Raw genomic sequence first — 24518 nt, 5'->3', positions numbered from 1 at the left:
CTGTAATAGTGGGAGCAAGCATAAAACTATCAAAACATTAAGCTGTCCTAGGCCTTTCATGACTTTATTTAATGTGTGTGTCTGTGGGGGGGGGTGTTAGAAAGGGAGCTTGCTCTTGTGGTAGGTTTCCCCCAGTGTTTCCAGCTTTAACAGCGCTCATATTTTTAAAACAAATAGCTGTTAAAAAGCAAAGCCAGCGCTGATTGTGTCTGACTTTTCTGGGTGTGCAGGGGCTGTAACGTGAGGAAGCTTAGCCTGGGAAACAGACTGACTTGAGTTCCTTCCAAATAACCAAGAGAAAGCTGGTAGTGGCAACATGACACTGTCAACAAATTGACAATTCACATTCCCTCATGTGGTGTCAAACAGACACTGCTGCACTTTTTTGTACTCTGTCCAAAAGGGTCCCGCCAGGCTGCAACAGCAAAGAGTAGTTGAAGCATTGAACAGGCAGGCAATTGCAATGCAGCTGCCAGTCTCCGCTAATAGAAACTGTTTTTGTTGTTTGTTTGTTCGTTCATCTCCTAAGCCAGTGTTTATGCAAAACATCAGTCAGTCCTATAAAATTGCAGGCATCCCCAATAATCTATGTCCTTTTGTAAAGTCAATATATTCTGTTTATTTAATGTAGAAACTACATAGACTGTATTTAACAGAATGGATTCTTTCTCTGCTTCTTCCAAGGGAATCTGGTCTCAGAAAGAAGGTGGCTTATTTATTTATTATTTAATTTGCCGATTGGAATGCCTACTACTCCACAGCCTACTTTAAAGACTGCATTGGGGGCTTACATAGCCCTGTTGGGGAGAGAAACAGGTCCTCCTTTGGTGATCTTAACAGAATGTAATCAGACACTAAGGACATGTTAGCATAATAAATAGTGGCGTTTGTGCAGAAGTTATCATGTCCCCTTCCCCACCTTTCTAAACAGCAGTCGCACTCTTTAGGGTGTTGCAGAGAGATCTCCAAGATCAATCACAAGGTCAGACCTTACATTTTTAAAGCACTGTGAGGATGGCTTGGCCACATAGCTCCCATTAATAAACATGAGACCCGATGCCAATCTAGATTAAAAATGAGGTCATAGTTGACTTGAAATAAGTGCTACCTACAGGTGACAGAAATTCTGCTCTGACTTGCATTCTGTGCAACCCCATTGAAAATTAGCCTGATAAGTCCATATTTAGGGTCTAAAAGATGTGGCCCAATTTTCAAAAGCACTGAGCACCCAGCAGCTCCCATTTAAATCAATGGATGCGCCACCTTTCTGAAAATCAGGCCAAATTTAGGAGCCTAAATAAAGATTTAGGAGCCTAACTTTAGGCTCCTGGTTTTGAATATCATGGTCAAGTCTGGGCAAACCCTGCCGCCTCCCTCTCTCAAAAGAAAAGCCATTTATATTTTAAACAAATTCATTTCACTCCATTTGTGTTCATACCCCTTTCACACTTGCTTTCCATAAATATTCTGGCAAATGATTTTGCTGGCAGTACCAAAGCAATGAATTTTACAAGATAAACAATGACATTCTGTGAGTTCCAGTCAGAGAACAGAACGTATCATAGGCCTAAATGTCCATTCCAAACAGCTCAGTCTTGACTAGCAAAAACAAACTACTTGCAAACAAGCTGCAAACCAAGCTTTATTCATGGATATTACGTGGCGAATATCTTTATATACCGAATACATTTGGGGATTCTCAATTTTCTTGCAGACTATTCAAGAACAGAAAATGAGGCACAGTTAGTCATATAATTAATTTGTGTATTCCCCCCCACCTAGAATCAGAGCAGAAGTCAGCCTACTGAGGGTATGCACACATTACAGAGACGATACTGGAATAGCGATGTCAACATAGCCCTGTAGCATAGACGCAGTCTACACCTACAGACAGGGTTTCTCTGTCGCTGTAGGAACACCAACCGCTCCAAACAAAGTTAGCTACATTTCTGGAAGCCTTCTTCAATCCACATAGGTGTGTCTACACTGAGGGTTTTGTTGGCATAGGTACGTCAGTCAGGAGTGTGGTTTTTTCATACCCCTGACCGATGTAGCTGTGCCAACATCGCTTCTCAGTGTAGACCAGGCCTGGGTGTCACCTCATGATTCCTGTTGACATTTCTGCATTTTGAAGCCAGCAGAAATTTCCCCAAATTAGCTTTTTTTCTCCCCATTTTCAAAATTCAGCTCAAGAATGGAGCACTGAGCCATGCCAAGTGGTGCACTGATTGATGCCTTTGTGTTGTTGACTGTCATGTGTGCAACTTTTCTATTTCTGAACATTGTGAAATATTTGGAAAACTGCGCCTGTCCTTGCCAAAGCACTCATGCGTTTGAATAAGCACCCTTCAAAGAAGATAGGCTTTGTGTTAAACTTGTGGCAAATGGGTTATTTTTCAAGTGTTGAAATCATTTTTTGGGAAATAATCTTATCAAGAGACAGGAGAAAAACAGGAGCAATCTCTTATTATTAAGCCAAGTTCTGCTTTTGAGAATTAGGTAACAAAGCTGCTTTTAGGGGAGTGAGGGTCTCTTTACAAAACTCTGTTTTGAACACACATTTCATGTAGTAATTGCAAGGCCTGTTCGAGTTGGGGGGGAAAACAGCATCCTGGCTGTGACCCTCTTCCCTGTAGAGGTGGCTAAGATTTGGATATGGACTTTGTGGCTAGTCTTTATCATTATCCTGGGCTGAACCAGAACACTTAATTCAAACATGCTCAGAATTTGAGGAATCCGGATCCAACCTGCATAGTTTGTGCTCCTTTCTAATCATTCCCCACCCATCCATGGTGCCAGTTGCATATAGAGCTTGATCCTACAAGGTGATAAGTAACTTCAGTAGGGACTGAGCACCCTCAGCTTCCATTGATCTCAAGGAGAGTTGAGGGTTTGGTCCACTTCCAGATATTACTCAGCACCTTGCAGGATCAAACCCATAGAGAATCGGTTATGCCCTGTGCACCTCTCAAAGCAGGACACCAATGTGTGTGCTACTAGGTTAGTAGCCATGCCATAACTTGTGCACTGGTGAAACAGTTCTCTTCCACGAGTGCTTTGAAATGTACCATCAAACATCTTTTGGTTGTGAGCCTGTGTGCTTTTATTGATAAATTAACCTCTTGATCTCAGACCTAAGGTCAATGACTTAAAGGATATTAACTACCCTTGACTGAAAGGTTCTTTAAAGTCAAGATTGGAATAATTTGACTACTATAAAAATCACTAAAGTTGGGGCCCTGAGGGCAAGTATATAGTTTGCATGCGTAGGGTGACTGTGTCCCTGATAAATGGGAACGTCCCCACTCCCACAACCTGTCCAAGTAGGTGTATATCAAAGTTTTGTGACACTTTGTTTAAAACTCTGCAGGCCTCCCAGTGAGCAATTCCCAGGGTCATCAAGCCACAGAGTCAGAACCAGTGAGTGATGGGGAAAGAGAGGGAGTGTGGTTTGGCTCAGAACTGGGCACCCTTTTTCTGTCCCATTCCCCTCCAGCTGCCAAAACTTTCCTGTGCAATCGTCCTTGACTCTCAGCCAACCCTCCTCTGCCATTGTTTGCTAGTAGCCAGCAGCACTCCATCCAAAATTACTCATTCTGCAATGTGGTTATTAGTTAATACCAGGAATGCAGTGTTATATTGTTGTTTCCGCTCCCAATGTTAATTTGACCCTAAAATTTAAATAGGGTGATTTCATATTCAACATGTACTTATATTAAGTGCGTATTCATATAGGGACTGGATAGCACTGTGTGGCACTCATTTCAAAAGAGCCGTATGTCCATAGTTACTTGAGTCCATATTTTAAGCTTTGCTAAAAGTCATGTAATCAGGTTGGAAATAACATTGAGATTCAACATATATGCATGTATTAAAGTCTGTCATTTTATTCCCCATTGAGAGTCTGATCCAGAAAAAAAACAGGAGTACTTGTGGCACCTTAAAGACTAACAAATTTATTTTAGCATGAGCTTTCGTGAGCTGCAGCTCACTTCTTCGGATGCATAGAATGGAACACACAGACAGGGGATATTTATACATACAGAGAACATGAAAAGGTGGAAGTATGCATACCAACAGGCAGAGTCTAATCAATTGAGATGAGCTATCGTTAGCAGGAGGAAAAAAACTTTTTGAAGTGATAATTAAGATGGCCCATAGAAGGTGTGAGGAGAACTTAACATAGGGAAATAGATTCAATTGGTGTAATGACCCAACCATTCCCAGTCTTTGTTTAGGCCACATTTAATAGTATCTAGTTTGCATATTAATTCAAGTTCAGCAGTTTCTCTTTGGAGTCTGTTTTTGAAGTTTTTTTGTTGCAAAATTGCCACCTTCAAGTCTGTCACTGAGTGGTTAGAGAGGTTGAAGTGTTCTCCCACTGGTTTTTGAATGTTATGATTCCTGAAGGTTCCCATTGCCTTCAGTGGGCTTTGGATCAGGCCCTAAAACGATAGTAGATATTTTGGCGGGCTGCACCAAACACAAATATGTGGGCTGCTTCCCTGAATCATTATTTAACTAATAATCAGTGTTCCCAGAATGGAGCATGTTTCCGCTGATGTCATCAAAGTGTCCAGAGCACACAGAGAGAAATTGATAAAAAAGATGCCAAGAATAGTTCCTGCAGAACCAGAAACGTAGGGCAGTATGGAGACATTATTTTAGTTATGCAGAGATGGGTGGCCTGCTCCTTTTAAACAGTAATCCCTCTGCCAGGAACTCTATAGTTGACAGAGGACCTGTTCCAATGCATGCTGAAGTCAACGGGAAAAACTTGATCTTGAGAACAGGCCCCATATTGCTTAAAGGCAGCTGTTGCTAGCAGGGTTTGAGCAGTGCCTCATTGTGGCTAGGTGTTATTGTGGCCTGAATACTATTATAATGTCATGCTATTAGCTAGGGAGGTGTAATATACAGCACAGCTTGACAAGCATGTCCTAAGAAGAAAAATCCTGTCCACACTGGTTAGGGAAAGCATGTTTAAAGAATGCTGCTGGCTGAAACATGTTTGAAACCAGCAGTCCTGATGCTAAAGTGGATGGGGTCTTGTTCTCTCCTCTTTCACAGACCGTTCGACACAAAGGTGAAATATATTAGACAAATATTCATCTTAAGAATCCTATTTCTTTCATTAGCCTATATAGCTGGTAACACTGGCTCCATTTTTACATATTGAACTCATGCCAGATTCTACAAACTATGTTTATTCAATTGCCAGTATAATGTTAATTTCATGGTAAATACAGGCCCAGTCCTACAAACTCATGCAGCTAGACCCATAAGCTTAAATGAGGCTATTACAAGAAAGAAACACTCACATGAGTAAGTGTTTGTAGGATTGGCCCCTGTGTTACTTTAACTCTGAGTAATTTAGGACTGACTGCAGAGCATCTATCCATAAGATGACAGTTCCAAGTATTTTCTTTAAAAGCTCTCCCACAAGCCAAGTGATGCTGCCTAGAAAAGGCATTTTATAATCACCTCTGAACCGGACAATCATTTGAAATTTTGTTTGCCTTTCCTGTTATAACAGAAGCTGTGTCTCTAGATTGGGACACCTGCCCTTTTCCTCAGCTTGACCACAGAATGAAAGCACAGAGCCGTGTGCTGGGGATGAAATCATAATCATTCCCATTTCCTAATGATGATAATGACATGCATGTGCATGTATTGTCTTTAGAAATCCAAGGAAATCACCTGGACAATCACTGAAATGACATTTGGGTTCGATACTAGGTAGGAAATATTTAGAAAGTTTGACCTGGTATAATAGGGACTTTCTCAGTTCTTCAAAGAGTAATCCCAGTTTACCTTTTTCCTCTTTTCCCCTTCAGATTCAACCCCTTTTATCACACTAAAGTGCCAATCAATATTGTGAGATAGATGTTACATCTTAGCTTTTTATAACATTACTCGTCCCAGAAGGGATACTGTATCTTTAAGGAAATGGACCCGATATCCTGTTTCTGAAGGATTAAAACACTTTAAAGAGACAGAAGAGGCTGTAAACCCCTATCATATTCTTATTCTCTCTTCATTATCTTGTCCAGTATCTATCCCTGCTGAGTAAATCTGGTTGTGTGTTTCTCCAAAGTGGTCATAAGAAGAAATTTATTTACTTCTCTTTGCACTGGAGGGGCATTACTGAGTTTCAAGGCTCTCCGAAGTAATAAAGATTTTGCAGTGTATGCAGAAGGAACAGAAATTCAGAACTTCTTTTCCCCCTCTGAGGTCGTTTGGCCAGCTAAAGGGGAGACACTTCTCATTTTCTGACAGGCTTTATTTCCATAAGATTTTCCAATTAGCAGGAAAAGGTCACACTAATGTTAGTGCTGTGCAAAGGAAGGGGGATCAGTCTATGCAAATAGAGATCTCCTTGAAAGGACAATATAAAAAAATATTGTATTTTGCTTCATTTCTTAATTAAAAACTGGAAGGGAGGTGTGTATATGTGTGGGGGTGGGGCGAGACTCCCTCTTGTTTGAGATCAGCAATTTCACTTCATTTGCAGACCTCGCTTTTTTCTGAAACAGCAAATTGCATTCGGTCTCCTTTCTATATGTTTGTCCACCTGCGTGCAGAACAGACAGGCCAACAGATTTCCATTCCCCAAGTGCCATATGCAATGGAGTGATTGTCACGAGAAGTGGAGAGGAAACTTTGGGTACAGTCTGTTTTTTTTCTTGCTCCCAATTAAGTCAGCGCAGTAATTTTTAAAAACAAAATTATAAAATTTAGCTGAAAAGAAGCAGAGCTGACTACAAGTTTTTTTCTCTCTTTGAGCCCTGCTGGAACCATCCATCTCTCCGAGGCTTTAACCACAGCGTTTGTTTTGCATGCCCTGTGTGTGTGTGTGAGTGTGTGTAGAAAGTGCATGAACTTTTCTCAAAGGTGTAAAGTGTTGGGAGATGTGTCAGCAAAGGACAAGAACCAAAACCCCACATTTTTCCATCAGCAGACAAGCGTCTCCCTCTGTTTTTACAGTGTGAGCAAGTTCTTGCAGAAATAGACGTGGTCCCAAAATTACAGACTTCATCATGGAATCTTCACTTCCGTCATGTTGAAAAGTAATGCTTCATCTTGCAGGGATTTCCATCCAAAGGTCTCCTGAATGATAATTCACTTTCTTTTTTGTATTAATCAAAAATATTTCACTTTTTCAACAATTTTCAGGGCACCTGCTTTTTTAAGGGGTGGGCTGGTTGCTCTGCTTTGCTTGTTTTTTCATTACACAGTATTTTCGGTGTTATATGAACTCTCTTTTTGGTTAAATCCTTTGTGTTCAGGTACAAGACAAAGGGAGCTTTGCACTTTGCTGGGAATAGATGAAATACTCACTTGTGAAGAAAGATAGAATGTGAAACTTTACTACCATCAGTCACACACATTGTCAGCATGGGACTCTCATGCATAGTGTGCCTCCCACAGTATTTCAGCTTTCTTCGCTCCATGTGTACTACCAGCACGTGCTGAATACAAAAAAGCAACCACACAAAGCAGTTCTCCTTTTGTTGTTCCATCTTTCACCCTTAGAGGAATGCGAGTACACAACTTCCGTGTAGCATGTCATCAGTGTGCACAAGCAGAGAGTTCCTTGTGGCATGCTTTCATTATCCTCTGATTTCTAAGGGGGTCTCTCCCTTCTCCTTTTCCTCTGTGTCCTAACAACTTACACCCTCACTACAGCACTTTCAATAATAAGTATCTTTTAGTTACAGTTTGGATGGGTAAGGTGCTCCTTCAGATCTGCTGCTGAAATGCAAGCTGAGCTTGTGATCCTATTGAAGTCAATGGCAACACTCCCGTTGACCCTTAATGGCAACAGACTCAGATCAATAATTTATTTTGAGTTCCTCAGGTCATGAGTTAGCCAGGTCTTTTCTTTTCTTTTCAATAAAACAAAAATATTACTTGAATTTTGCAAGTAGCTATGAGGGAAAATAAGTGATACCCCTCGGTAATAACATCTAGCACCCTGTGTCAAACAGTGTAGCAGACATGGGTAAAACAATCCCTCCACCCCTCTCCCTTCCCCTCCACCCTGTAAGTACAGCTTTGTACCTTACAGATATTAATTGAATCCTGCAATATCATTATAAAGTACATAGATATTAAATCCATTTTGCAGATATTTAAACTGAGGTATAGAGAAATTAAGTGACTCAGTGGGAGAGTCATGGGCAGAATCCAGGTGTCCTGGCTCCCATGAGCCACCAGCTTTGGATTGTGGGTCTGTTCTTTCCTTGAGATATATGAATAACTCTCATGCATGTTACTGGGGATTACGCAGGTGCAGCAGGAGGAGACTGTACTTTTATAGATCTACTTTAAGCATCTTTGATTTCCAGATTTTATTTAATTTTTGGAATTCATCCAAAGAGTAATGATAATGTAATTCTGATGTGGAAGTGCCCTTTTCCGAATGTTTAAAGCACTGGCATTATTTAAATAAATAAAAAACTATTAAAACCAAACCATTTAGTGACATGTAAAAGATCTGATGCTAAGAAAACAAATGTATTTAGAGATTGGAAGAAGCAGAAAAAAATTCTATAAAGATTTTTGGCAAATTGGAAACCATATTTAGATCCACCTTATTCACAAGCCTTTGGCATTTGCTTTTCACCAACATTTGCTTTTCATTTACGCAAGCCAAAATTAGTTCATAAGGATATTCAGGGAAAACTGATTTGGGGCCATTAGCTGGAATTTGGTGCATGACTGTGATGAATTGTGATAAGTGGCAGAACATTGGAGATGAATAAATTTAATAATTGAGGTTAGTAGAAACCCTTGATGTATACAAGGCGGGATACGGGTTTAACAACAATATAATATAGAGCAGCATGTTGCCAATCTGCAGTTCAGAGCACTGGCTTTAATGCAGTTAAACAACGTGGTCAAGGGTCGGTAAAACCATTTTCATCTAGGACCACACAAAACCCAAGGACATTAGAAAACTTATATTTTGTACCAGACATGGTGGTTCTGTATATTAAAGGTGAACTGCAGCCACAGAATATGAACATCCTGGAGTTCTGTGATGTCTGGAGCTGAGATTTGGCCCGTTAGGCCATTTGCAAACATCTGTACAACTTTGGATTTCTACTTCTCTTCTCTGAAGTTCGGTGGTTTTCAGACTTCCAGGTATGTTATATTGGTATAGACCCATCTTCTGTGTTGTGTATGTATTTAAAAGAGAAATACTCACGGCTAAGGCTTCACATCCAAAGATTTTGTATTCCCAAACAATACAACTATTCCTACAATAGAAGTCTGTTTTTTAATAGATTAGGGATAGACTGTTTGCACATAGTTAGGAATGTTCACTTCAAACAATTCCTCCAAAAGAGGTACTGTCTCTTTAAGAGGTAGACTCACATTGCCCTTGAAAATGCCAGGAAATTGCAAGCAATAGCGGGAATTCAATGTCCGAGGACATGTCTGCCCTTTATAACATGTCAATTATGAACAGACAATGGACTCCCTCGTTAACCACAGTCCGGTTGCCTAGTAGAATACTGTAGGATCACCTAATGGAAGTACAGTCTGACTGAAGTCTTTATGGGACATTGTTATTTAGTTAAGCATGTTTACCACTTTGATTAATAAAGGAGATAAGCCAGATGTAGAGACTTTGCAGAGAAACCTTATTTCAAACATTTAAGAGCTGCTCACTCAGAGTACAAGCAGGGCTTTGAGAAGCCTGCCATTAAGGTACCAGATCTTTCCCCTTTTGTTGTGTGTGTGTCACACCTTCAAAATGGCATTTTATATTATGACAAAAACCCATTCAAGAGAAAAACATAACATGAAACATATTTTGATTTTTTTTGGACAATGAAGGTAAATTTGACATTTTTAAAGAACACTTAGGTAAAAAGGAAAACATATGATAAAATGTTAGTGCTGGTGCAGTCACATTTTAAAGAAGATAGATCAGAAATAGGCTGCTAATCTGAACAGTCGTTGCCGATTTCATACATATTATTTGCAGCTTATGATGATACCTGTGTACATAATATTGACACAATTGCTACATATAATTGGTTTATCTAGACCAATATGAAAACAAAATTCACATGTAGAAAATGATGTAGATCTTTAAAATATTATGTCTCTCACAAAACATATTTGTTGCCTTTTTATAATGCATACAAACATGCCCAGAGAGATTTGCACTGAGTTGGCAGCCGTTTTAACTAAGTCCGGGGCTCTGTGCACGGCATATCACAACATTGTTCACAAAATTCAGGGAGCTGAATAAACAATGGGAGTGTTGGTGAAATTGGACAAAACAGATGGATTGTCAGTCCAGGTGCCTGAATTTTCACAGAGTGAGCCTGATCTCAAAGAATTGAATTTTAAGGCCAAATTCTGTAGTATTTATTCAGTTTTTATTCTGGCTAAACTTGGAAATCAGTGGAGTTTTGTCTGAAAAAAAAGACTTTGGATTTGGCAGAGAGGGTCTGATCCGAAGCCTGTTGAATCGGTAGAAAGACTCTTGTTGAGTTTATGGGCATTGGATCAGGCCAATATTGAGCTTTTCATATTTCTTAGCCATTCTTAGAGCTTCTGATTTTAGGTTTTGACCTCTAAAACACCCTCGATAAAAGGAAATGAAATCTGTTTATCTAATAAACACCAGAAAAAGGTTACCCGTATCTAAGGGCTTATCTACAAAAAGCAGTAATGTGGCCTCCGAGGGCATGACTTCTAAAGCTCACTAATGTGTTGCACATTAATTGGTCTGTGTAGACCCTGCTGGTGTGATTAAAGGTTGACTAGTGTTCTTTAACATAGTGCTGTTAGAAGTTGGTTGACATGGTGACCTGTTGGAGCCCAGTATATTGCCCCATAGTATTCGCCTCCATGATCATGGGACTTCAGCTACAGTGTGTCCTAATAGGATGAAGTTTACTAGAATCTCAGGAAAGTATGTTTAAAGCAACCAGACTCACAATAAACCTTTTCTGTAGCAGCCCATTGGCCCGCTTGTGTGATAACTGTAATACGTAGAGAGTTTGGCTCACCATCCGCAGGTGGTAGAAAGCCTTTGTTCCTTAAGGAGCTTTTAAAGCACTTTAGCTGATGCTTAATTTTAGGTATGCACTTAATTCTGTCCTTCTTCACCAAAATACTTAAGCATTTACTTAATGTATTTAACTTTAAGTCAGTGTTCACGTGTGCATACAATTATGACATGATTAAGTACTTTGCTGAATAAGGATGGACTTAAGCACATGCTTACATTTAATCATGTGCCTAAGTGTTTTGCTGAACCAAAGCCTAAATAAAGAAAGATGGTCCCGTTCCCCACAGTTCTCATGTTATAGATAGATAGGAAACATACATGATAATGCCACATAGTCTTTTGTTTTGCAAAATAATCCCCTATTTTTAGTAGAGGCACATCCCCAATGCATTGATCTCCTAGTAGCTGCAGTCCACTGAGTGTTGCACTTGGCGGGAGTACCTACCCTTTGGTAATTTGGTTAATTGGATGAACAGGCATTTTAGTGACACAGACTAGATCTCCATGCAGCAGACCATCAAAACTAATCAGCTGGCTGTTTTCCACTTCTCAACAACTGACAGCTTCACGAGGAAGGTTAATAAATTGTAACTTTTTAAGTTGAAGAACTTGCTAAATAATGGCAGTTGAAACTTGGCAAGAGCCTCAAAGGGGACAAAATATTCAGCTTACCTTTTAGTCTGAAGAACCAGCCTTAGTCTGACTGTTCATAAAGATCTGATTCAAAGGCACTTCTCCAAAGAAACATGTTGAAAGCATGCTTTAGCCATATACTGTAATGGCAATTCTCGCGAAGCAGGTGCTGCATTTTCACGTAGCATTTGTTTTCCTATTATGTTTGTATAACTGGAAATGGGCACAAGCTGTAAAATCAGATTTCAAACGTCCTAGGGGTTAGAGGTAACCGGCTTTGGAGTGTTTTTCCATTTTAAAGATAGAGAACAAAATTTTCAAAAATGACATTGCAATTTAGGAGCCTAACTCCATTAATACAAATAAATGAATAATAATAAAATTCAGAATTACCAGTATTAGAACTACCATTTAAAAAAAAGCCACCAAGCATTCATTGGTCACTTCAACCATTGAACGTGTTGTTTAAATTTCTGAATACTACTAATAATTAATACATTTATTTCTAAAGTACCTTAACTTGCCCAGGCATTTTGGGTGCTATATGACAAAATAAAACCATTTCTAAAAATACATTAAAACAATATAAAACCCCACCATGAAATGATACGCTTAGTAGGCCTGGTCAAAATTTTTCTAATGGAACAATTTTCTGTGTGAGCTAGGTGTCTAACTTACTTAGGCACTATTGTAAGTCTGATTAGGCACCTATCTGCAGACTTTAAGCATCTAAATACCTTTGTAATTCTGGCTTTAAGTCACTTTTGAAAATGAGACTTAGACTCTTAAGTCATGTAGGTGCTTTTGAAAATGTTACCCTATAACTTAAACTTTCCCCCACTTATGGTTTCGCTGTGAGCTGTCTTTCAGAGTGGAAGATCAAATTGTCTGTATCACCTCAAACAAATTTTTAAATAATTTAGCAACAAGTCAGTTATTTCACCAACAAGCCAGGGATGACTAGACTATTGGTACAGTTCTTGGAGAGGTGAAAGCACCTTCAGACCTGTACCTCACAATCACCGAAGGTGAGCAGTTCACCAGCAGCCTGCTGGACCTTTGTACAAGAAAATAAATGCCAGTAAATCTTTAACTCGAACACTTATGCAGCCACTGTAATAATTTGGCTTTTATATTTTTTCAGCTGAGGGGAGACAGAGTGTTTGTTTTTTCCAGTGTGCAGCAAGGATGTCCTTGTGTTCCCTGTGTGCTTGGGGTCTCACAATATCTGTTTGGCACCGGGGCACAAGGATATTATTGATTTGTATTACGGTGGCAACAGGAGCCACCGCCATAAACCAAAGCCCCATTGTGTTTGTACAGTTCCAAGCACAGAACAAAAAGGTGGTCTTGTCCCCAAGAGCTCACAATTTAAGTAAAGTCCAGCTCCCAGTAGCCCAATGCCATGAGCACAACGCTTCTTTCAGGTCATTTTAAAGAAAGTTTTTGTGTTGTTTTGGGATTCAAATTATGCCCCCTCTCAATATGTACAGCTGGGTGACAACCCTTAACCCAAACTACAGCTCAGTATACTCCCTGCTAGGGTAATCAGGCAGAAACCTGAGAAGTTACAGGAGTATTACTCTGTGTTCCTATCTATCTATCTTGCTTTTTATATGGAGCCCATCACTGGCACCTGAGCACTTCTTAAAATTAGGAAATGCTGGCTCTATTGGACCAGTAAGCTCTAGAGATCGAAAGTCACTGAAAATGTCCTGTCACTTTCCTGCAAATATTTAAATGTAGGGCTTGTTAACAAAAAAATGCCTCTACAATCTCAACTATCATAATGGTGCATAGAGAGAGAGAGGCAGTGTTTTAGGCAACGAAGACCCAAAGCATATAAGGCTTTTACTCCTGGGGGAATTCTGTGCTGCTGCACAATGCAGAATTTTGCAGAAATTAACGTTGGGCGTGCAAAATTTCCTTTCCCCCACAGAAATGGGCTGCAGTGCTGCTAGCTGCCACTAGGGGCAGCTGGACCTGGCAGAGACACAGAAGACGCTGCTGGGCGAAGGGGGTGGGAGTTAGAGCAGTGGTGGGAAACCAGCACCATGTCAGGGTAATCCGTTGTTGGGCTGCGAGACAGTTTGTTTACGTTGACCGTCCGCAGGCACGGCCACCTGCAGCTCCCAGTGGCTGCAGTTTGCTGTTCCCGGCCAATAGGAGCTGGAGGAAGCCATGGCCAGCACGTGTCTACAGCCTGCACCACTTCCCTCAGCTCCCATTGGCCAGGAACGGTGAACCATGGCCGCTGGGAGCTGCGGGCGGCTGTGCCTGCGGACGGTCAATGTAAACAAACTGTCTCGCGGCCTGCCAGCGGATTACCCTGACAGGCCACAGGTTGCCCACCACTGAGTTAGAGGGTTCCTGGCAGCTGCAGTTCCCAGCAAGCCCTGAGAGAAGGAGAGAGCGGCAGGCAGGAAACTCTGTAAAAGCCTGGGACTGAGCATCAGCCTGCGACTGCCTGTTTCTCCCTCTGGATGCCTGGGCTCTGCGGGGCTGGGCTGTGGGCAGGGGCGGCTCCAGGCCCCAGCACACCAAGCGCGTGCTTGGGGCGGCATGCCGCGGGGGGCGCTCTGCCGGTCGCCGGGAGGGCGGCAGGCGGCTCCAGTGGACCTCTCGCAGGTGTGCCTGCGGCGGGTCTGCTGGTCCGGTGCCTGCGGGAGGTCCACCAAAGCCGCGGGACCAGCAGACCCTCCACAGGCACGCCTGTGGGAGGTCCACCGGAGCCGCCTGTCGCCCTCCCGGCGACCGGCAGAGCACCCCCAGCGGCATGCCGCCCTGCTTGGGGCGGCGAAATGTCTAGAGCCGCCCCTGGCTGTGGGAGGGTGCAGGTATCTGAGAAAAGTGGGGCAATGCACTGGGCTCTATGGGGTAGGGAGATGCAGGTATCTGGGCCCCTGGCTAGGCTCTTGGGGAGGGAAGGGGGGCAGAGAAAGAGGAACTGGGTTGTCATAGAGGTTTCTTTAACTCGCTTCTCCTGGGGGGAATTTTTGTGTGTGTCTATATTGTTACAGACATACTTGCTGATAGGTATTTTGAAATAAATTACCAAAATAATTGAAACTGGCGTGACTATGTGGTGTTATTTTGACAAATAAAATTTGCAGAATTTTGCAGAACTTTAAACTTCTGGGTGCAGAATTGTTAATATTTTGGCACAGAATGCCCCCAGGAGTAGGCTTTGCAGGCAGATAAACATCAACACCTCAGTGGCACCCAGCAGCAAATAGGAAGCCAGTGCAGTCTGCTGAGAACCAGTGTAAAATGCTGCAAATAGCTAACACAGCTAAGTAAGCAGGCAGCTGCATTCTGCCTCAGCTGCTGTAGCTTCTGAATGGCCTTGAAAGCTACCGCGTCGCAATCACTCATTCTGGAGGTCATGGGCACTGATAACTTTGGCAAGGTCTGCAGCAGAGAGAAAGGGGTCCTAGGCATCTAACCAAAACACCCATTGCAAAATGGCACGTTTGCCAACCAGTTCTTGGGAATCCACAAGCGTCAACTGGGGTTGGAACTGGGCAGCGTGCTTTTGCACTGCATGGTGTGTCTGTGAGGCATCTGTCACCGAGGGCTCATGAAACTCATTCAAAGCAGCAGTGATGCTGTTTCTGAAGAGATGCTTTGTTTTGTTGCAGCCAGCTGGCAAGGGTTTCAACAAAGGGCTCCGGGGGGAGGGAGGACTGGGGGAAGCCTGTGGAGAGGCATGAATTCCAGAGAAGTTGAACAAGAGGAGAGGGTGGAGGAGGAGGGTTTGCTATTATTTGCGGTGTATTCATTTGTACTGAGATTTCTTCCACAATGAACTACATGCCTCTTGCAGCAACTCTGGCTGGGCTCCATTGAGATCAGCTGTTTGATATTTTTATGAGAATTCTCACTCTGTGTCAGTCAGATACTTGACTCTGTGATGTAACACTCTTCTTGAAAAGTTTCAGTCAGAATCTGAAGTAATTTTCCCAAGCACGTCTTTATAAAGTTAACCATCTGAAATGGCCTGGATGGAGGGAAACTGTGTTACTTTAGAGGCCTTTCATTGGCATCCTAGAGCCTAATTGAGTTGAATACACACACAAACTTATAACAGACGTTTCAGTCATTCTGTTTAGCTTGTCTTACAAAAAGGCAGTTTAATGATCTTTCTGAAGGCTGTTTCACTGAAGCAGCAGAAAGTCACCAGCTTTACATCATTATTGAATAGTGCATAAAGGAAATATTTAGCAAGATGTTCTGTTTGTTAATAGACCCAAATCATGGTTTCTTATACAAAATACTGCTTGTATTTGAGGTCTTTGAATGAATTTCATTCAAACAATGCTAACATCTGATGATAAAAACCACTAATGAGAGGGAAATCATTCACACTTTTGATCTAGAGATCTCATTAACTCCAAACTTCACGTTTATAGTTTTTGCTGATCAAATCATTAGAACTGCTTTTACTGCAGCCTTTCCCTTCTCCAAAGAGATTTTGCTTTATGTGGAGTTTAAGCAGCACCTTCTATTCTTTCCCCCCATATTGTGGCAAATAGCACAGGCGGCATAATATAGGTCAGGGTGGGAATTTATTTAATTATTAGAGAAGGACCTGCAACCTGTGAGCCAAATATCTTTGGGGCAGGAACTGTCTCTTTGATCTGTGTTTGTACAGTGCCTAGCACACTGAGTCTGTGGTCCATGCCTGGGGCTCCTAGGCATTATGATAATACAAAATAATAGTAATAATAATTAATAGTAATAGTCATCCGTTAACTTGGAGGAGGAGAAGGGTTGAAAGCTAAGCCCAGATCCTGAATTGTGCAATTAAGATCCTTTAATTAGTAGATGCTTTGTCTATTAGGTTTTGAAAGAGGTGAGGGGTTGGTTTTGTTTTTGCTTTTGCTTTTTGGTTTGTCGGGGGGGGAGGGATTGGGTTTTTTGTTTTTGTTTGTTTTTGTTAAATGAGGGCTAAACATGAGAGAAAAGGATTTGTTTGGGGACACTTTGCAATATACTGTCGATATTTCTGTTCTATGTGTGATGCTTTCCTGTAGACATTTGCACACTAACTTTCATACACATTAGCACTTGTTATGCTGTTTTATAAGCTGTTCTTAATTGGTCAATATAATTTGCTGCAGCATTTCCAGGCTGCCAGCTGTCATACCTGGACTTCCAAGATAAAACCAAGCAACGCAGGAAGCGGTGTTGCATCAGTAGGTAGGACTGTTGACTTTGAGTAGAAAGTCTGCCATAACCTGTCCCAGTCCTGTCAAACCACCTATGCCAGGAGGTGAGGGAGTGCAAAAATGCAGAGTATGTTGTACTGAAGATGCACCAGGAGGACGTTCTCCTCTGATGGGAATTCTCTATTGGGCATTTGCAGCTGGATTGTGTAAGCCAACTAGAGAATCCAGCCTGCTTGAGTTTGCTTCTCATCTTCCGCTGGAGGAGACAAGATTTGCTTCCTCTTGCCTCTACACTGAAATGCAAGTGGGTTCAAAGCTTAGTCTCGCAAATCTCCGTGGAGTTACTTCCCTATTCGTTCTTGGGCCCCTGCACATGACCGCCTGTCTTTTGCTGTCAGCTGTCCCAGGAACCCTCAGTTCTGACCTGTGGAAGGAGAACCCCAGCTTACACTGCTTGGCCCCAGGAGTTTGAAGGAGGAGCTGGGGAACAAGGTCACACACATGAATGCCCCCCCAACACCTCCCCAGAAATGAAGAGGCTGAAGTCAGCCCCGCAAGGGGCTCCTGAGGGTCGGGATGACAGGGAAGGAGGGGAGTAGCATTCTCACCTTGATGCATCCTTCTGGCCCTCATTTGCTAGGCTTTGCTACCTTCCACTCACAGAAGCTGAAGGTCACATGGGGCTTCTTGTGCCTATTTAAAGAAAAATCCTCCTGTGATTTCAAGACTCTAGCATGTGTTGCTGGCACTGAATGACTCCGCGCCTCATCCCTGGTGGCTGCTTTTTAGGCATGAGTGGGTGAGTTTTCCCATTACATATAGTCTGTAAATCACTTTGGGTTCTCTCAAATTGAAAGATATAAATATAAGATGATATTGAATGAGGTATTATTTTAAGGCTGTGGCGTCGACTTAGATCCAAATACAAGTAGCCTAAATGTAGCACATTTTATTCAATTGAACATAGTTGCTGTCTATTTAATCTAGTAAAAATGCACTCAGTTGTACCTGGATGCCTGGAGCTGGCTAAATTTGTATTCTGTCAATAAAGGACTTGCCTGTGGAGACTGCTAGGGAGCCAATGAATCAATGCATCTACCAGCCAGTCTGATCGTGCCTGTTTTCACAGCCACTTTAGGTGATTTCTCACTAATACGGGCTCCCCAGCGGAGCAAGCAGCTTGCACCACGGCAGCCCCTTTTCTGGGTGGGCTTTCCACGGCTGGGGGCCCTAGTTTTTCCCAGGCTAAGTCTGCCCCTGCATCGTAATTGGAATCATTGCTGACGCTGTGAATAGTGTGGGTGAGGGTTAATGAACAGGGAGATTGAACAACTCACTCCTTCCTAGAGGTAGGGTGGCCCTACATCCCGCTGTCCCTTTTTTAAGCCCTGTCCCGGCCATCCCAACTTTTTTTTTCCCAAAGGAGGGGTTTGGCCCATTTACTCTGGCCAGCGTGATCACTTTTGTCAAAAAAACGGGGTGCCATGCGGAGGGACACGTGGAGGGGAGAGCGGAGACGCCACTCCCCCCCCTCCCCCCAGGACTGGAGAGTGGGGAAGCAGCATTCCAGCATACCGGGGGAGGGGGACAACAGCCTCCTGTGGGGGGGCCCCCCTGCAGGGGTCCAGTGACTGGCAACAGCATTGAGCAGGGGAGGGTCCTCGGGTGAGCCACTGAGGGACGTGTCCCGTTTTCTCTTTTGGAGATGTGATCACCCTACTAGAGGTCATCTTTTCCCTTCAGATCAGGGTTGCAGCACATCAGTAGGGATAGTGGGGAGAATTTGCCCTGATGATTCCTACCTTGTGCCTGTTCTGAAGCCCAATGAAGGATTTCAGCTTCCAGTGCTAACTGTCACTGTTCATGAGCACTACATTGTGGTCTAAAAAACCTGAAGATCTCTTCTTTCAAATTGTGTTCTTTACCTTACACGATCAGAATTTTCTAGAGGTCACTGAACCTAAAACCACTTGAAATGAATAAGTACAGTTAAAGAACAGAAATACACAAGAGGGAAAGACAGTAACTAGGAAGTCAAAATGACTCTCCAAAATATTTGCCCTCATAGATTAGTATTGCTTACTAATTTATTGAGGATGAGGCCATTTTATCACTTGAGGTTGAGGAAGATTAATGCAGGACACAGACAAGTAGCAGGACAACAACTCTATGTTACCAGGAAGGAGACAATTCAAACCACATTAGTGGTAACAAATGCAGAAAGTCATAAAAAATGGAGCCTCTGACAACTTAGAGGGTGGAATTGAGTGTGTTGCTTGTCTGGCTTGTAAAGTAATTCATGTTCCTTTAGTCCACTTCACAAGGCAAATTTTTATTCTCACTACTCAGAAGCAGATAAATGTATTCAGTTATTTTAATGGACACACTAATAAACAGATCTCTGACAGGTACACAAGACACTGTATTTATGAAGAATGTACATTAAAGAAGAAAATTAACAGTATTGCAGACCCAGCTTTTGCTGGTCATAGTCCCCATTTTTTTGTGCACCAGAAGGAAGAAATATCGTTAACATTTCAGAAAAATGGTGTTAATGTTAAACAGGGAGGGTTTTTTCTGTTTTTTGGGTTTTTTTGCTTTGTAGATGAAGTTTATCATTGCCAAAGTACAACCTTTATGTGGTCTGTGGCGGGTGAGGGTAGTGGGGGATTGAAATATCTCTCTCGGACTAAGGTACACATTCAACGGCAAACCCTTAAGAAGCATGTGCCTTAAGTCATTATTTAAGAGCTCATTATACTAATTCTTAAGACTAAATGGGAGACTAAGGTTCATAGTGCTTTAACTCTAGCACACTGGTTCTTCTTTTAACTTCTTCCATCTGGATTTTCTATCTGATCAAGGTAAATGTGCTTTTTGCATTTGTTCAATAATGTTCCAGTCTTTGCTGGGATGTCTTGGTTTTTCATGTCTAATGAGTATAACCTTTGTATTGCTTAAGTTAATTTTCAGTCTCACATTCTGGCTTTTCACATCACAGCTCATGCAAGAACAGGAGGCTTTTTGGGTGTCGCTGGCATTGCACAATGTTCATGCCACCTGAGGGTGGAGGTGGGGAGGCTGGGTACAGTATCTCATTTCATACATGGTATTTGGAAAGCATGGTATTAGGGTATTACATGATTTTCTGCCTTTGTTTTATTGCCGTGTGTAGTTTATGTGCTGCATTGAAAGCCTGAGGCTGCTAGATGCAGAGCACCTTCTAGAAGGTGCTGGCCACCACTCGTGTCAATGAGAAGACAGGGCACTAAGCACTTCAACAGATTGAGCCTTGAGGGTGAAATTCACCCCTGTGCAGAAGTCCCACACAGCCCCCTGTGTACAATATAAGATACACTTACACTCCATAGAGGGTTGAAGTGGGAATTAAGTAGTGCATAGGCTCTAATGTTAACCCTCTTCACTGGGGTGAATTTCTGAATACATTGCATGGGCAGATTTGCAAAGCCTAGCCTTACAGGTCAATCATGTTTAGTTTTATATACTATTCCAGCTGAGGGGAAAAAAAGGGTTTCCTTTAACTTAACTTACCCTGAAGTTTTGTCTTAAAAATATCAAAAACTTCCCTAAGAAGTGAAACAGAAGTTAGCCTCTGAGTGGGCTCTGAAAAGTAAGATGTTAACACAGAGAAAAATTAAAGGTAGAAAATGCACAAGTGTGTGCTTAGTTCGTCAATCTGTTGCTTCATAGCTGTATTGGCTAGATTGAAACTGGGAAAGTTAAATAGTGATATTCAATGGTGTTTGATAAGAGAAAGGTCACCTCCAATAATATATAGTAGAATTATTCTCCAAAGAGCTCAATTTTAATTATATGCTGGTTTAAGAGTATTACTTTCACAAAACCCTACTACCTGTTTATGCTTCCAAAACCTAATGGAGTTATATTGAATAAATGAAAGGCCCCCAAATCACAGTGACAACTTGTCTTCTAAACTCTGTCTTAGCACAAGTGCCAGTGCTAAAGATTATTGATGCAACTGCTTGCTTTTAGATGCTGAATCACATTAGCCTCCCTCCTGCCCTCCTATTTCATTAAGAATCTGGCTGCAGATCAAGAAATATAATGCCTTCTCCATGCAAGGCCTTGTAATGTCCACAAGCCCTAAAAAACTGACTGGCAGAACATTTCTTTCTTTCTTTTTCATCTGGGATGGGGAGAGAATAAAATGGGGGCAGGATGAGGACAAGAATTCAGCAAGTGAGGCATCCCAGCTTATTAGATAAAGCCAAAACATGAATGTGTATCAATGCAGTATGAACGCTATGTACAATGGACATTTCTGACATTAAATTTGGGATTTTTTAACCCCGAGAGTTAGTCTCTTTTTAAATATAAATACATCTTTTAAATTATTTTTATAGTATTCTCCAGCAGAATTAAGCTGGATCATTATTAGCACAGTCTATTTTCTATCAGGGAAAAAAAAACTAGCCATGCAAGGGGACTCCCCAAAGGCTGTGATGGGGCAGAGTCTATGGGTTAAATCCATCTCTTTTGAATTCTGTGAGAGTCCTGCCACTGACCTCAGTGTGTCCAGGGTTTCACTCCATGGTTCTAGAATCTGGCCACAGGACAAGGCCCATCTGCTTGATATCTGCTCTGGGCTGAACCCACAGATTTTTACCTGTGTTTCATATCAGGCTGGACTATGGAGCCCCTTATTGACAAAAAATAAAATCTAGTTAAGGATATTTTAAAATTTTGTTACTGGTATCAAGTGGTTACAGAGTGGCCATATGCTCCCCAAACTGGGAAAGTCACTCTTCTAGGGTCCCTATCAGTGTCACGCAGCAGCAGTGCTTAATTTGTAATGAAAGAGGTGCCGGGCTCAAGCAATCTTTTTACTTTCATAACTAATGCGGCAAGCCCAAACTGAGAAGCCTAAAGGTGCCAGGGCTCAGCCCTGGCACAACTTAAGCATTACACAGAACAGCATCATCCTTTTATCTGTAAACCTATTCAGACTCTGGTCACCTGGTGGAGCAGCCAACCAGCAGAGTGACGGTGAGCTGGATGAGTGTACACGCACCTCAGAAGTCAGTGGGGGCCTCCCGCTGATTGCCATTGTATACGTATCCTCAGGCCTGCTCACTCCATACGTAAAGTGAAATACAAAGGGTTATAGAGAAGGACAAGGAAAGGGGATTGGTGCAGTAGATGAGAAGAGGGAGAAGTGGGGACTCTTTTCTTTTCCCCTTCCTAGCTGCCAAAAGACTACCGTAATACATCTCCCTGGATCCCAACAATCTGTCCCCCGTGTCTTTGCATGCACAGAGCCATTGGAAATTTCAACAAACATTTATACCAGCTTCCCTGTCATCAAGCATTTTTTGACCAGCCCAACATGCAAGTTTTTTTCTGCTTTGAAACCTGGTCACCGTAAATCTTTGCCTATGTATTGCTTTGCTACAGGAAAAAACCAAGCTATTAAGCTAAATTACCTGAAGATTTTGTTGTTGTGATTATTTATTTTAATAGACTGACATATCCTTTTGACAAGGACTTGAAATACAAATGTAAAAAAATCAATATTTCCCCCAAATAAGTAGAACGTTAAAAACTGCAGTCACTTCTGCGTCTGTTCCTTGGTTAAAATCATGCATAGATTTGCTTTACCCTCAACATCTGGGTGTGATATCAGTAAGGAAATACTGAGGTTTGTTTTTGTTTTTTGTCATTTTAACTAGCAGTTGTGCTTAGCAATAGCAAACCAACATCTTCATTAATGTAGCACTCATGCTAATATCTTGATTTGTAACCTGCAGCTTTTAAGAAATATATTGTTTGTTTAGTTACTAACAAATAGCCCAAAGCGTTGATCCATGTAACTTTTAAAGTTTACTTCATTTGGAAAGTGTTCCATAAAAAGATGAAATTAATTAGATGCTGCACCTTAAAGTTCATCTTAATTAGCCAATGTTTTTTTCCCCCCCCTACTTTGTTAGAATTCAGCATGCATGAACTGGAGTGCTCACAGAGTGACAATTAGTTAACTCTTCTTGCTCCCATTGACTGCAATAAGAACAGGATTGGGCCTCTGAACCAATGCATGAAGCTAGCTGCAAGGAGATGCAATTAAACATTTTCAGAAGCATATCTCACCCACACTCTACATTTATTTCAAATGAGGAGAATAACTCTGTGTTAGAGCAGTACCTATGCATATCATGCTTATTATTTTTCCTCCCACGTAAATTAATTTAGCTATATTTCCATAGCCATTCACATATTCCATTTCATTTCCTTCATTTCACAACTAATTTGTGGGATTGGTTTGATAGTCAGCTATTACCTTGATTTGGACATATATACCTCTCTTCCCATTTCTTGTTTTCATAGCTGAGCAAACAGTGGTATGGTTCTTTATGCAATAAAATATACCAATAAAATATGAGAATCTTTCAACTGAACATATATGCCTTAAGAGGAAGGTTCCAAGAGGTTATTTTCATTATTCTTGCAACTATACAAGCGTTCTAATGTAGCGCTTGGAAAGTTATTCTGTTAGATGGGAAAACTGATTTAATGTGCTGCAGAAATTATGTAAAAGGAATGTATAGAAACATTTCCCATAACAAAATTAGAACATTTAGTACAATAATATTTGAGATGTCTGGAGTCATCTGTAGTAAGTACCGAGATACTACTGTGATGGGTACTATAGAAAATGCTAGGTAGATAGATCTCACTCTCTCTAATAAAAGCTAGTGCAGGAATGGTGGGGACTTTGGGCCAAATTTTTAAAGGTGGTTAGGTGCCTAAAGATGTATGACTAGTGAGATTTTTCAAAAGTATTTAGTCACCTAACTTTTAGTGAAATCACATGGAGTTAGGCACCTAGGTGCTTTCAAAAAATCCCAGTGGGTGTCTATTGGCATCTTTAGGTGCCTAAATACATTTAAAATCTGGCCTCTTGTCTATGGTAGTGTCAATTGCTCTGCTGATTGACTGAAGCCAAGGAGTAATTCATGGCTTTCTCTGGATGGCTCTGCTTTCAGCACTCACCCAGAGGACAATGCAGTTGGTTTTCATGAGCTCATTCCTCATTAGTGGATCTTGACCCACCGTGAAATGTTAAAAAGTGCCTAAGTCCCATTGACTTTCATTAACTGTGGCTGTCAACCAAGGGCCAAGTCCTGGACGGAGGCACAAAGCCTGAGTCCAGCAGTGCAGGGCTGGAGTGCGGAATCCTGACCTCCCCTGCTACAGGAGTTGTCACTGCTCCCAAACACACACAAGAGATCAGCATCTCTCAAAGACATCACTGACCTACAGCATCTCAGCTGAGGCACCAGCAGTGACACCACAGTGTTCTCGTCATGACTGATGATAAGGAGATGGGAGAGTCATCATCAGCCTCCATAGATTACAGGCTGTGGTGCACCAGTGAATTTTTTTCTTCCCCTAGAGCTCTGTAGTAGTCTAAATGATGCTGCCCATATATGATTCTGTGCCTTCTGGAAAGATTTTATTCCCAGGCATATTAATGTAAAGGCAGCCTTCCAGTTCATGTCCCCAAATTTGCAAGTACAGACCACACGTGCACTGCAAGCCTCTGGATGAGAGGAGAGGGTTTTGCAGTTGGACATTTCAGGAAAATTCAGTTAAAAAACATGACATGGATCTCAAGCCTGCAAGCCCTCTCCGTGTAG

At 41.8% G+C, this 24518-nt stretch overlaps 1 protein-coding gene and 1 long non-coding RNA gene across 3 annotated transcripts in view; one reads left to right on the top strand and one right to left on the bottom strand.

Moving 5' to 3' along the window:
• MAF (MAF bZIP transcription factor) overlaps positions 1-24518 on the top strand; it is a 229772-nt gene that overhangs the window by 151181 nt on the left and 54073 nt on the right. The gene's annotated exons all lie outside the window — the stretch shown is intronic.
• On the bottom strand, positions 16557-18735 carry LOC120384818. The gene is made up of 3 exons (XR_005589125.1): positions 18645-18735; positions 17451-17535; positions 16557-17135 (listed from the first exon to the last, which is right to left on the bottom strand). It is a non-coding gene; the product is annotated as an uncharacterized LOC120384818 (long non-coding RNA).

Source organism: Mauremys reevesii, linkage group 16 (genome assembly GCF_016161935.1).
Source record: "Mauremys reevesii isolate NIE-2019 linkage group 16, ASM1616193v1, whole genome shotgun sequence".
Taxonomy (NCBI): domain Eukaryota; kingdom Metazoa; phylum Chordata; order Testudines; family Geoemydidae; genus Mauremys; species Mauremys reevesii.
This window is presented reverse-complemented; position numbering and strand designations above follow the sequence as displayed.